The following is a 14,173-nucleotide window of genomic DNA, read 5'->3' on the forward strand; positions in this document are numbered from 1 at the left end:
TCTGAGGTTTGTTATAGGAGGGCAGGCTTTGGGCCTTATGTTACATTTCTAATACAAAAAATTAGCTCACATAGTCCAGTCCAGGAAATAATTTCATGAAGAGAAAATCCCCTTCTACTCGCTCTATTTAAATTTTCTTTGCCCCATTTCCAATCTGACTTTCCCCTCCAGCTGTCTTTCCCCAGGTCCTTCTGCATAGTTCAGCCTCATGACTCCATGTATCTGGGTTTTTTGGGTTTTCCTCCCAGGCTTGTTGGCCTTACAACACCACACTGTCAGTTTTAGCCAAAATCTGTTCTCCTCCATCATGGTGCCTGCAGAAGAAATAACCATGAGCACAAATGATAGGTTTTCTGCTGTCAACACTCATTCTCTGTCAACTCCCTCTGCTGTCAACACTCTTTATCTCCTGCTTGCTAGAGATGAGAGGGATGGGATCAGCTCCAAATTCAAATACTTACATCTAGACGTAGGTGTTTAAGCTCCCATTAAGTCAACAGGGAACCTAGAGAACAGCTCAGCTCTCCTCACCATTTGGTAGCTCTACTCTCCTCCAACTTTGTTTGGCGCCTAAAGTGCATGCGAACATTCATAAACTTCATGTATATGTTGACTTAGTTTGCAGTGTTTCAGGTCTTTGGAAAGCAGAGATTCTATGTAGAGAAAATTCTGTCCACCTTTGTGGAAGGTGCATATGCCATCAGTGCATCCTAGGAGTTGATGGATCATCCTCACTGGAGCACTCTGAGAGCTATTTCTTCTCTGCTTTTCATAAAATTTAGATGCTTTGACATTCACAAGCCAGCAGCAAAAGAAAAACCTCTGTTATTAACAGCTGGACTTTCAGCTACTCTACACATTAAAGCTGCTTGAAGAAAATGGCTACTGTATTTTCCTTCACCTGGCTAAAAAAAACTATTTCTTCAATTCTTAGTTTTCAGGATGATTGAAATAGGATAACACAGAGAGAAACACACAGACACCCTTCATTCTTAGGCCCACACCTCACAGGAAAAGTTTCAGCCAGGATGATTAAAGTTTGGCAAATTTACAAGTAAGAAATGAGTGTAAGTCTTGCATAATCTTAACTATATCTGGTTTTCCTAGATCAGCTCGTGATAGCTGTACCTGTTCCTCAGCTAGCACTAAACAGTTTCCACCTCTTTGATTTCAGCAGCTTCTTCAGAACGGAGTCCTATTCTGTGCTCTTACAGTCTATTGATAAAAGCACAAATTAATTTTTTTTTTCCTAAATTAATGAAGCCAAAGTCTTTCCTCTGTTCATCCAGTGTGCTTCCATTCTTCTGACCTCCTCCCATTACACCCTCGTGTGACTTAAAGAACTGTTTCCCCAAATCTTTTCCTTTTTCAGATCATTTCATGCAATCTACATTGTCTTCTTTTCCCCTTATGCTTCCCCACCACCACTACACACCTACATTTTTTTTTCATGCTCTACAATGATAACATATTTTTAAGTCAGGGTCTACTGTTTTCTGCAGTTATTTCCACAGCTTTCTGATGCAGTCATGGCACAGGACTCATCTTCTTAATACCAAAGCACAGATCAAAGAAAAGATGTGAAATACTTGCACAGATAATGGCTACAAGCAGATCCAAACAAATGTTTCAGCTAAGACCTTCCACTCAACAAAAATCTGTTATTTTCCTTGTTATCTGCTAGGTCAAAATATAGTTTTCTAACCCTTTCAATTAAAATGCAGCAAGGCCTGATAATGAATCACTGAATCTCTCCACAGAAACTAATCACCTTTCACAGTGCATCTCTTCTTATTGACATTCACCTTGGCTCTGGAGTGAGTCACCAGCTGCTGAGCTATGAACTTTGAAATGTTTACTTTCACACTACACAGTTCAGCCTCCATTGCTAATGAAGAATAAGGACAAGTCCAGGAGAACAACTGCTCCGTGCCAGATATGCCTCACCCTCAATCATGACAACAATCTGTTAGGAAATTCTAAAATTTTACATGATACGCTAAATAGCACTATGAATTAATCATTTTTAAGACTGTCATAGATGGGATAACAAATGAAAGGTATACCAAGCTGCTCTGTCCACTGAAGCCTATAGTCAAAGTAAAACATGGCAGAGATATCTGCTTTGGTCCCAGTTTCATAGGACAAGAGGCAATTGCCTTAAGTTATACCAGAGGGGGTACAATTAGGAAAAAAACTTCTCAGAAAGAGTGGTAATACACTGGAAGGGGCAGCCCAGGGAGGTGGTGGAGTCACTGTTGAGGTGTTCAAGAAAAGGGCAGATGTGGTACTGAGGAACATGATTTAGTGGACATGGTGGTGAGTTGATGCTTGGATGAGATTATCTTAGTGGTCTTTTCCATCCTTAATGATTCTATGATTCTCTGTTCTCTGAGGACGTGTGCAGCTGGACCTCCTTTGGACCCAACCTCTCAGCAAGCAGTGCTCTGTGGTCAAAGACCACAACCCTAAAACTTGCAATTTTGGGCAAAAAGCAGACTTCATAATTTGACTTTCCAAAAATTAAAATAAGACCAAAAAAATGAGGAAGAGATTCTATAGGTAAGAAGACTAGCAGCCATTTACTTTTCAGTGGTACTGGTAGACTTATGAAAGCATCAAATTTAAGCAGCTTTTTATTTGAAAAAGTTGAAATGATAGAATTGAGGGTACTTAATTATTAGAACATAGGCAGAAATTTCAAAAATCATACTTTCTGACTACAGTGATGCCTTCTGGAGACAGTCATTTAAGATTACTTAAATATCCTGAATGACAACACTTCTCATCTAGTGATCCATACATTTTTTTTTCAAATTATAACCCTGTCATAGGCAAAAAATAGCTTGAATATGAAAATTGACAGACAGCAGATAATTGGGTGTATGCATGTTTGTGGGAAATGTCTGAAACTGAACTTTTGAACTCTCAAGTAGAAGCTTGCTATTTGCTAGCTGCAACCAGCAAACGCTGGATGTAAATTTTGAAGACTTCTGGTCTAAACAGAAATGACACATCCTGAATCCTCCTGTTAATAAAGAGACATGAAACAGGACCATCAGATAGGAGGCTGATCTCATGCTGTGCTGCTACACATAGACTGTTCAGATGGGAAAACTGTAGGCTTACAGTCTGGCAAGAAAAAAAAAGACATACTTGAAAAGAAGTGATCTTGGGAAGAAAAAGGAGAAATAGAAAGAAAAATAGTAAAGGTTCTGCCTGAAGGAAACATCCAGAGAGTCGGGGGAAGGTATGGGTGATGGAAGGTACACAAAGATAAATCCTTGGGATACACAGGGACCACAGCCAATAGCCCCTAGTCTTGTAATCAAGTGCAGTGTTACAGCAAGGACCAACACAACTCTATTCCAAGTAACCCAGACCAGCAGCAACCCTCCTGCAGGAAAAAGAAATCATTCTGATGAATGTAAATGAGGGAGATGAAACTAGATGATCATTATGATCCTTTTCAACCCAGGCCATTATACAATTCTATGATAATCAGGAGGATACAAACTCTTGCCTCCTTCGTTGTTAAATGTGAATAAATGCTAGACTGGTACCTGAGTACTGCATTGCTCTGCATCCAAGGAAGTAAACAACACTGTAATGCTGTTGTTCATCAAATGCACTCAGAATCTAAGGTTCAGTCTGCATACCTTCTGCTAGGAACCTGTTTTCTCATAATAATAATTCGATATATAGAAGAAATAAGACTCTTTTGGGTAGCTTACCTCTGTTTTTGTTGGTGGTGGTGTTGGTTTTTTGTTTTGTTTTGTAATTCACTTGGGGAAGAGTCATTACTCTTGAATTTTAGGAGCCTACACAGTTTTTTTCTTCACTTTGGACCTTGTTTCCAGCAGCTCTGGTCTTGAGATGAATGTTACTGGTGGATCATGTACTGCTGCTCCCAGCAGAAAAGGCTTACATACAACCAGCCCACAGTTATGACTGGCTTAAGCTTGAGCCACAGTATCGAAGCATATAGAGTGTTTGTAAACTTGAACCATGGAAATATTTGCCAACTATAAATAGAGGATTGTCAAATAGATAAAAGCAATCTTTTTCTCAAGATGCCTTGTAGTGTTCTTACACAACTTCTACAGTTGTTACATTTAAAAAAAAAGAAATGGACAGAAACTTTTGCTGCTAACCCTCAGGTCTGGAGGTTCTTCAGTAACTCGCACACAGTCTTATTGACTTTGCTCTTATTTCACAGTTTTGTTTCAGAGCTGTTGATAAAAACAGCAACCAGAAAAATCTATACACAGTGAGGTGAGTGGGCCAGCACACTGAATCTGGTCTAGTCTGAGATACCTTTGACGGATTAATGAGCAGCAGACAAACAAAAAAGCCTATGTAACATCATACAAGGAGGCCTTGCCTTCCTCTGTCTCTAATTCAGCACGTCTCTCACTCAGCATGCCCTCCCTTACAAAAGACAAGCTGATGATAGTTGCTCTCTTGAACTCGTTCTTCACCGTGTTACCTGTTAACATCTCAGGTCTGGTAAACAGAGACAGAACAGCAAATCCCATCTGCACAATATAATCTCCACTTAATGATTTTCTTGAATCTCTTAGAACTGTCCCAAGAAGACAAATATGAACATGAACGCTCACTGACTACAGTCTTGTACTAAGATGATTTTCATTTCTGGAGGCAAGGAATTGTGCCTCTCTCCAGCTATTGAACCAGATACATAATGTCCCAGAATGCTTACTGTTGTGGTAACTCCAGCCTGATTCTTAATACATTCACCACAATAACAGCAAAATATAGTTTGTTTGGCAATTTCTTTTCCATGTGTGAATGAATGAAGTCTGGGCAAAAGGAGTTTATCAGGCTTTGATGTTTTTATGTCTTTCTTCTGTCCTGTTAGTATAGCATGGAGAAAGTATGTGACTAAATTAATTACATTTACTGAATCCTGAGACACTTCTGGAAGCTGAGAATGCCATGCTGTGTCCATACAGTGCATTTTCACGGTACTTTTCATTTGTGAGGTTTGTCCACACAAAAATGTCACAGCTCCACATAACTGAAGCTGTCTTCAGCACTGTGTTCTCTGCAGCAAGTTTATTCATCACAAACACGCTCTACTGAACACAGCACAAAATTTACTTGCATCATAAAAAAGGAAAATAACACGAGCACACAAGAAACAGCAGTACAATGAGACAAGCACAATTTCTTCAAAATCTCATTTTCATTTTGGATATTAGCTTAGAAAAGCTATTCATGTGCAAAAGTGGATGCTATAAAATCCAGTCCTAAGTCCCATTGCCAGTGTTTCATACTGGTTTTGCTTTCTAATTATGCAGGGAATCACAGTTCAGGAAGTAATCAAGGAAAAAAAAGAGATTTTAATTTTATTATATTAATCAAGTATATTTGAGTGACATGGTTAGTGGGCAAGGTGGTGATGGGTTGTTGGTCAGACTAGATGATCTTAGTGGTCTTTTCCAACCTTAATGTTTATAAAGTTTATAATGTTTATCAAACAGGAAACCACTGGGGAGATTAAAGAGAAAGCCTATTTTCTTCATTAATGCTGAGTAGGTCTGTAAGAAAGTTCAGTATTGGTCATACAACATGGCCAGTGCAACAGGCCAGCTTCTGGAATTAGATATTTAGTTGCATGAATACAACTCAACTTCTTAAACATCTAGCTGATAATACTGACAGACACCATTCTGAAAACTGGTCATTTTTCTGTTAGTGCTTATTCTCATACCCAAACATCTCTGAAGGCACTGTATGTGCAGCTTTGCAGCACTCTGCTAGCACAGTTTGCAGTACTGGAGATTCATCTGACATTCATCTGACTGGAGAGATTGCCTTATGTAGATACTTTATAGTGCTTTAGCACATTGACTGTCCTGCACTTCTCTTAGAGTTCTGTTTTGTTTTAGCAAGGCAGAAGAAGACAGAAGGCTATATGCAGGTGTCTGCATGTGTACACTGAAGTTCTAGAGAACACTGAAGATGAGCAAAAAAAAAAAAAGAATCTGTGTTCTTCTCATCCATTATTTAAAGGATTCTGAGTTCCAGAATAATCAGTGCTCCATAATGACGTCACACATAGCCAGCACCAATTGCTAGTGAACTGTAGGAAAAAAACCAAACAGTAGTTTGCTACAGATTCCACGATGAACATATGATGGGATTCCTGCAGAGGCAATTTCATGTGAAATCTGGAACTAATTCCCGAATCACACAAATTGCTGGAGCAAACAAAGCCAGAACACTAACCTCCAGGACAGAAAGGTATCCACCTGCTTAAACATACTTTATAGATTCTTTTTTTCCCCCAAAGAAAAGAACTGTGCTGCTTCTCAGCATAATTCTTGAAGGACTTGAAGGAAAATTTTGAAAACAGGAGAGTTTGGGTTCATGATGTTAAGTATATTCAATGGCTATCTCTCTCTCTCTACCTAGGAGATCTACGAGCAGAAAATCAAGGTCTCTGAATTCTAACAGTGTATCAAAGCTATTCAGGGAACAATCTGGAAAAGAAGGCAGTATTACTTATTTGCCTCACAGGCTTCTTGCAAACAGAGCAGAATGTCAAACATTTCCTTTCTAAATCTCATGCTAAAGGTCAAGTGCAGTAAATTGCTGCAGTTGCTCAGAAGTGCGTGGAACTAAAGCAGTTTTAACTACAGATCTAACTTGCATTTATGTACTAGATGACTGAATTGTTGCTTTTTAGTATTACTGAGATGTTTTTTATCCCACAGAGGCCTTGCAGTTCAGACCAAACATGTTTAGTTTAAATTTACATATTTGCTCTAAAAGGGTCCTTGTTCTTTTAATTGCAAATAAATGTCACTTTTTGAATAAGAAAAATTGCCAGGGGAAGAGGAGAAGGGAAGACTGGAGGGGGGAGATTATTTAAATCAAAATAAAAGCAACAAGGAATTACAGGTTCATAGAATAATAATATACCCTCAGTTGGAAGGGACCCACAAGGATCACAGTGTCCACCTCCTGGCTCCATAAAGACCACTCCAAATCCAAACCCTATGTCTGATAGCATTGTCCAAACACTCCTTGAACTCCAGCATCTCAGGGCTGTGCCCACTGCCCTGGGCAGCCCATTCCATGCCCACCACCCTCTGGTGCAGACCCTTTCCCTCACCCCCAGCTGCTCCTACCATGATGCAGCTCCATGCCATTCCCTCAGGCCCTGTTGCTGTCACACAGAGCAGAGCTCAGCGCTGCCGTCTGCTCCCTGAGACCTCCACTCGGCTCCTCTGCTCTGGGCTGAGCAAACCAAGGGACCTCAGCTGCTCCTCACCATCTCTGTAGTTTTCCTTTGGACCGTAATAATTTTATGTCGTGGATTTTTTTTTTTTTTTTTTTTTTTGTACCCAAAACAGTGGATGGGGACTGACTTCAGAGCCGTTCTAACTCACAAGGAATGGTGGCCTATGGAAGTCATCCTTAAGGAAATGGGCTGCAGCCCTGGAAAACATCTTGCTGAGAATGTTGTGGACACAAGCAGTTTGCACGGCCTCTTGGAGAACTTGGAAAGGGGGTTGGAATAGATTATCTGCTAAGCAGGCATGCTGAAACAGACCAAGGTCTCCCCCAAATCAAAATTACTCAGAAACTGAGAAGTGGGTCTTTAATAGGTAGTATTACTTTTTTTTTCCTTGGGATTTTTTTTTTTTTTTTTTTATGGCTATAATTGGAGAGACGGCACTGCACAGATGGTGCAAGATAACCCTCAGTCTCATCTATTATGGCTGTGCTGGGGCCAGGGAGGCAGGGCTAATAAGGGATGAAAAGAAACTACTTCAGAGGGTACCGTGTGTGGTGTGCTGTGATCCCAGAAGCTACTGAACAATTACTGGAAAGACAATAAATCTTAAATAAAGAATTCCAGTGCCAGCACAGAAGCTCTCTTCAAAAACCAATTTTTGAGTCTCTCTCTCTCTGAGTTTTCTCAAGTTTAAAATTTTTAGTGCCCTTGTTCTGCTGTTTGAATACAAGCTCGCTTTTTAGACACAAATTACTGCTGGAAATGTTATGTGGGGGAGTGTTGTACCTTCAGGGAAACTTAGAGGCAAATCCATCTGTGAGCTTTGCCCTTTGTGCTCAGTGTGCAAACAACAGGCAGTTGATTACAGGCTCTGCTTCCAGCAGGTTGAACCCACCAGATTGTTTTCCAGATGTGTAGACAGGAGAAGCCAAAAATTGCAGCCATATTCACTCACCAGAGGAGCAGAGGCATAGCTTATCATGTGTAGCTCTGTGTAACTAACACCTTTCCGTAACCTCCAAAGCGCTTTGGCCCCAGTTTTTGAAAACTCATTTTGGACTTCTCTGGCTGTAGATTAAAGTGAGGGGCATGGTTCCATCTGCTGATTGCTGATTTTTCTATAATGTTTATTAAATCTGATAGCTGACTTCATCTTATCACAAACAGGTTCACACCTGTAAGGTTAAGCCAGGATCTATTCATTAGACTACAGATGACTGCCATAAAAAAAAGAGCAACCCTACCTTGGGAGAGTTTCGTACCACAGAGCATCCTGTCCAAGGAAACCACTTTGGAGAACAGTGAGCATCTCTGCTCTAGGGACCCCAGTGTTCCCATTTCTCCCCCAAGAAGCACCAGCAACGCTGCCCATATGCAGCACTGGTGCTGTACGAAGTGGGAATTGCTTTGAGACTGTTTGCCCACTTAGCAGTAGAAGCTAATGACTGCAGTCAGTTCTGTGGGTGAAGGAATCAGGCTGCCCAGCCCCTGAAGGATCCTCCTTATCCCAGGGATAAGATCAAAACATTCTTAGGTTTGTCTGCAGCAGCAATATCTATATTTTTTTCAGCATATAGTACATATAATGTTTGCAGACTTGTTACTATTGTCTGTCATGAGAAAAATTAAAGGCAAACTTACAGTGCTTTTAAAATAAAACATTCTTCCTACTTTATTTATTGAGTGGGCAGGGTAGTACTTGTAACTCATGTAAGTAAAAAAACATATTTCATGTTGAAAAAATACTTGGAGAATATTCTTTATGCTGTCCTCCTGAAAGGAAGATCATTTTGGCATAGGATATTCCTATTCATCAGATATGTGAACTCTTTGCAGTGAGAATCTTGCTAGTTCAATTAGCACAAGTGTTTGTTTATCAGTTCATTATCAGACTCTATTTCTAAAGAAACATCTGAAGGTCTGACACACAGTGACACCCAGAAAAGTCTGTAATGTGCTTAGCATTTTACAGTATGGCAAGGAACTGGAATCTCTATAGGACATCTACTTTCTGTCTCCTCTAAATGAGCGTGCAGAATCCACATATACTCCTAGAATCATATAATTTCATTCATTTTCTTTTCTAGTTTCAGCCAGATCAACAAAAGTTTTCCATCAAAGTAAAAACAAAAAAATCCCAGCAAATGAGATTTGTCAGATAGCATCAGATGTGCAAAACTGGTGTTAAACTGCAATGTAGCTTTTCAGATACTGTAACAATATTATAGTAATAATATTAATCTTAACATTCCAAACAAGAACAAAATCAATCTAGATATGTAGTGAATCAGTTAAGCTTGTTCCCAGCAACAATCAACTAAGCAAAGACACAACCAAGAGCACAGAACTGGAAGGAACAAGCAGAGTCACCAAGTCTTACTCCTTGGATGGGAGATAGGTAGCCTTTGGATAGATGTTAGCCACAAAGGAATCTATAGAGCAGTGAAATTCCTCCTATTTGTGCAAACCTTGGCACCAGTAGACAGGAGAAAGGGAAATTAGGGGTATGATTTTGATCCTCAGAGTTGAAAAGTATTAGAAATAAAAGGAATAATTTAGAAACAAACCACAGTTATTCAATCTAGATAAAACCTGTCATATCTGAAAATAAAACTTTGCAAATAGCATCTGGAACCATGCTGTTGTTGCCCGGTAGATGTTTAAAAATTGCTCAAGTATAACAGCATTTCATGTGGGAAAGCTGTACAGAAACAACAGGTATTTTAATGGCAGATACTATGCTTGTGTGAGCTAACATTTCTCTCCTATTCTTTCCATGAGCATACAGACCTAATGCAAAGGTAGTAGTGCTGAGAACAAAAAAGGAATCTTCTTTTCATCCAGATGAAAAGAAGGTGTCTGCTTGGTCTGAAAGAGCCTTTTTACAATGGTAGGAATGGTGAAGAGATTCCTGCCCAGGGAACACACACAGATGCACACTGTGAGCTATGCAGAAATTGATTATTCAGGACCAAAACTATCAGTTTACTGCTGCCTTCTTAGCAATAGCATGCTACTCTTCCTGTTCTGAGTCTAAGCAATGAGATTAAGGACATCAGTTTGATAACAGGATTATTTAGTTCTGTTGTGCATCAAGAAGAGCCAGGAGAGTTCCTGGCTGAGTTGAAAGGATCAGAACAAGTTGGATATCTCCAGATTTGTGTCGTTTCCCCTCTCTGTGTGACTGCATTTTCCCTGAACCATGAGCAGGACAATATACCCTGCACAGAAACAACTGAAGAAAATGCACTGAATGAGGAACTGAATGAGTATTTCTCAAACTGCAAGAGTTGCAGCCCCCCACTATCACCATGGGGCCACCCAAAGCAAATTTTGGCACAACACAGCATAGACCAAACCAAACTCTTCCAGTATGGATGTGCTTGTGCCATGATGAGCTCAACTGGAGTCCAACCAGCCCTACACCTTTCTGCAGAGGGTAAAGCAGCAAGTGGATGTTGCAGTGAACATAACTGTTTCACAAGGCACCAGGACTGTGTAGGGCCACAAAGTCATGGTTGCGTGTCGCATTTAAAGTCTAAGCTAAAAGGTAATTCCTTCTTTTTCTTTTGGTTATAAGCTTTTCTTTGGAGATAGGGTGGAGGGAACACAGTGTAAGGAGGTGTGCCCAAAATTATTCTAACCTGCCTTCAGGCTTCCAAAACTCCTGGAACAAATGTACATTTCATAAGCACCTACAAGATTATAAGTCATAGCAGCAGCTGCTTCATGTAGCAGCAAGGACAAATAGCCCATGCAGATCTGACAACCATAAATTGCACTGAACTAATCTAATCTCCACTTTTAGCAAGGTAACAGGCTTGAAGAATAAAGGAAATGTAGCGGTCACAAATCTCACCATTACTAAGTTTTCCAAAATGTCCACACGTGCCATTTTCAGAAAGAGGCTGCGGCAGTTAATGGTCAAGTTGAAACAATGATATATTGGGTGTGAAGCTGGTTTAATAATGTATTGGAGAAGTTATAGACAGAGCTTTGTCAGAGAGGAAGGATGCAGAAAGTGGAATTCTGCCAGATCTGTTTTGGATCCAGTTCTGGTATGTGTTTTCATTATCAAATTAGATGATGAGAGCACGGTTATTAAATTTTCAGATGGCTTAAAGCTCAGAGGCACTGTAAGAATGGGAGGACAGGATTTGAATTCAGAATGATTTCCAAAAACCTAACTGGGAAGTAGAAAGCTGCATTTCAGCAGGGACAAGTGCAAGGTTATAAAATTAAATTTAAGTGCGTACGCCAATATCAAAATTTGCCAATATCACAACCATAGTGAATCACATCACCACAATGGACTGCAAGCCAAATTGTGTCACGTGCATGTGAAAAAATACAAATCACCTCCAAAGGAGCATGAACAGAGTATAGCTTTGAAGACATGCAGTAGTCCTTCAGCTTGGCACTGGAAAAACTTCAGACACCTCATTCTATTCAGTTTTGAAAATGACACCTTCATAAAAGTAGGCAGCAATAATGCAGAGAACAGCAGTATCAGAGATGAAGAAAATGTGGCCTGAAAACAGAAAGACTGACAGATTTGATTGTGGCTAAATTTTAACAAGCCTCATAAGAAGCTCTTCAACAGGCTTCAGGTTCATAAGAGTTAATGCAAACAGGAATAAAAACACCTTTTTTCTAAGTCTCTGTGGAATAGAACAAAAGTATGCTTAAATTGCAGGAAGCAGTTTCAATTTGAACTTTTCAACAGTGACACTTGCAAAGTAATGGAACAATTCTCTTTAAATCCTCTTTAAAATATAACTTGGTGCTAACCGTCTAAATGCAGCTGAACCAGTACCTTTGATGTGAGAGTCATCACAACCTTCTGAGTACAAGCATTCCTAAAGATCATGCCCCAGATGACAGGGTGTAGGATCACTTTGGGAGTCAGCTGCAGTGAGCTCCATGCTGGCTCTATCAGTCTGACAAGAAAAAACAACAGTGAGTTTCAAGACAAGGACTCAGTGTGGGCTGTTCCATCTGGACTTTGCTTGCCGCATCACTCGTTTCCACACCTGCTATTTTCTTCCTTCCTGAACTGCTCAAGGAAAGTTTGTTTGCATGCAATGAGAATGACAACACATTTTACAGTTTCCCTAGGGTGGTGGAAAAATAAAAAGCTTTTTGACAGCTGCTGAGATCTTTAACAAACAGACACATAAGAACTCCATGGATCACACGTGGTATTTATTTAAGCACATTTACTACCTGCCTCTTGGCTCACGGGCAGAACACTGAGAAATCTAGTTCTCTTTCTTTGCACTGTTTCAAGTGATCTTCATTAGATATGCTATTTAGACTTATATTGCCATTTGGTGTGCTGAAAGACATGGCATTTGCTCATGACAGATTGCTTTGCATCTTCTGTGGCACCATTACCCAAGTGCAGGGCACCCTAAATCTGATGCTTCTAGCAGGGACTCATCATATGCAATCAATAATTAATCCAGTTGATTCATGCCAGACCTGAACCTCTTTGCCTCACTGCCAAAACACCAGAAAAAAAGATCATATTTTCTGATCACAGAATCATAGAATCGTAGGGGTTGGAAGGAAGTTCTAAAGATCATCCAGTCTAACCTCCCACTAGAAAAGGTTCCCTACTTTAGGTTACACAGAAGTGTCCATGTGGGTTTTGAATATCTCCAGAGAAGGAGACTCCACAACCTCTCTGGGCAGTTCTCAGTCACCCTCTCAGTAAAGAAGTTTTTCTCAAGTACGTATAGAACTTCCTGTGTTCCAGTTTATGACCATTGCCCCTTTTTCTGTCACTGGGCACCACTGAAGAGCCTGGCCTTATCTACTTGACATCTGATATCTATAAGCACTGATAAGATGCCTCTCAGTCTCCTCTTCTTCAGACTGAAAATTCTCAGGTCTCTCAGACATTTCAGACTCCTCATCATCTTTGTTACTGGATTCTCTCCAGCAGTTCCCTGTCTTTCTTGAACATGGAAGCCCAGAATTGGACACACTGATCCAGCGCGGAGTAGAGAGGAAGGACCATCCCCTGATGGCTGCTTTCTTCTTAATGCACCCCGGGATACCATTGGCCTTCTTGGGTACGAGGGCACACTGCTGACTTGCAGCCAACCTGTTGTACGAGGACACCCAGATCCTTCTCTATAGGGCTCTTTTCCAGCAGGTCATCCCCTAAACAGCATCAATGCGTGTGGTTATTCCTCCCCAAGTGTAGGACTCTATACTTGTTCTTTTTGAAACTTGCCAGGTCATTGATGAAGAGGCTGAACAAGACTAGGCCCAGTACCTATCCCCTGGGGAAAACTGCTACTTACAGGCCTCCAGATAGCTCTGCATCACTGATCATGACCCTCTGAGCTCTGCCAGTCAGACAGTTTCATCCATCTCACTGTCCACCCATCTATCCCAAACTTCCTAAGCTTCATTACAAGAATTTTGTTGGAGACTGTTAGACTGCCTAGTTCTGAGACAAGACACTGACCACAGAGGAAAGATGAAAGTGGCACAGGGGTAGGTCCACCTAAGAGAAACAGTGATCAGTAACAGTGGACACTTTGATGGATACCCTCCCAGACTAGGGAACTCATGGAAAACTTCTGAGGACAGACCCCCTTACAACTACACCTTCAGAAACCATCATCCTTCTTTCAGATATCAAATACATTTGCGTTGTGTGTTGGACATGATTTGCAATGTTTTTTGTTTTTTGGGATGTTCCAAGGGACATCTCTTTTTCTGTCTGATAATGTGAAATACAATTGACTGATCAGCCAAAAAGAATGAGAACAGCCACTGCCACTTTTGTTGTTTTTTTACTACCACAGAGACATCAGCATGAAATCCAAGAGCTCTCTGTTCACTTCTCTTGGCTTAGTGACCTTCAGCTTTTCCAGCATTGCTATA

Source organism: Coturnix japonica, chromosome 2 (genome assembly GCF_001577835.2).
Source record: "Coturnix japonica isolate 7356 chromosome 2, Coturnix japonica 2.1, whole genome shotgun sequence".
In the NCBI taxonomy this organism is placed as follows: Eukaryota; Metazoa; Chordata; class Aves; order Galliformes; family Phasianidae; genus Coturnix; species Coturnix japonica.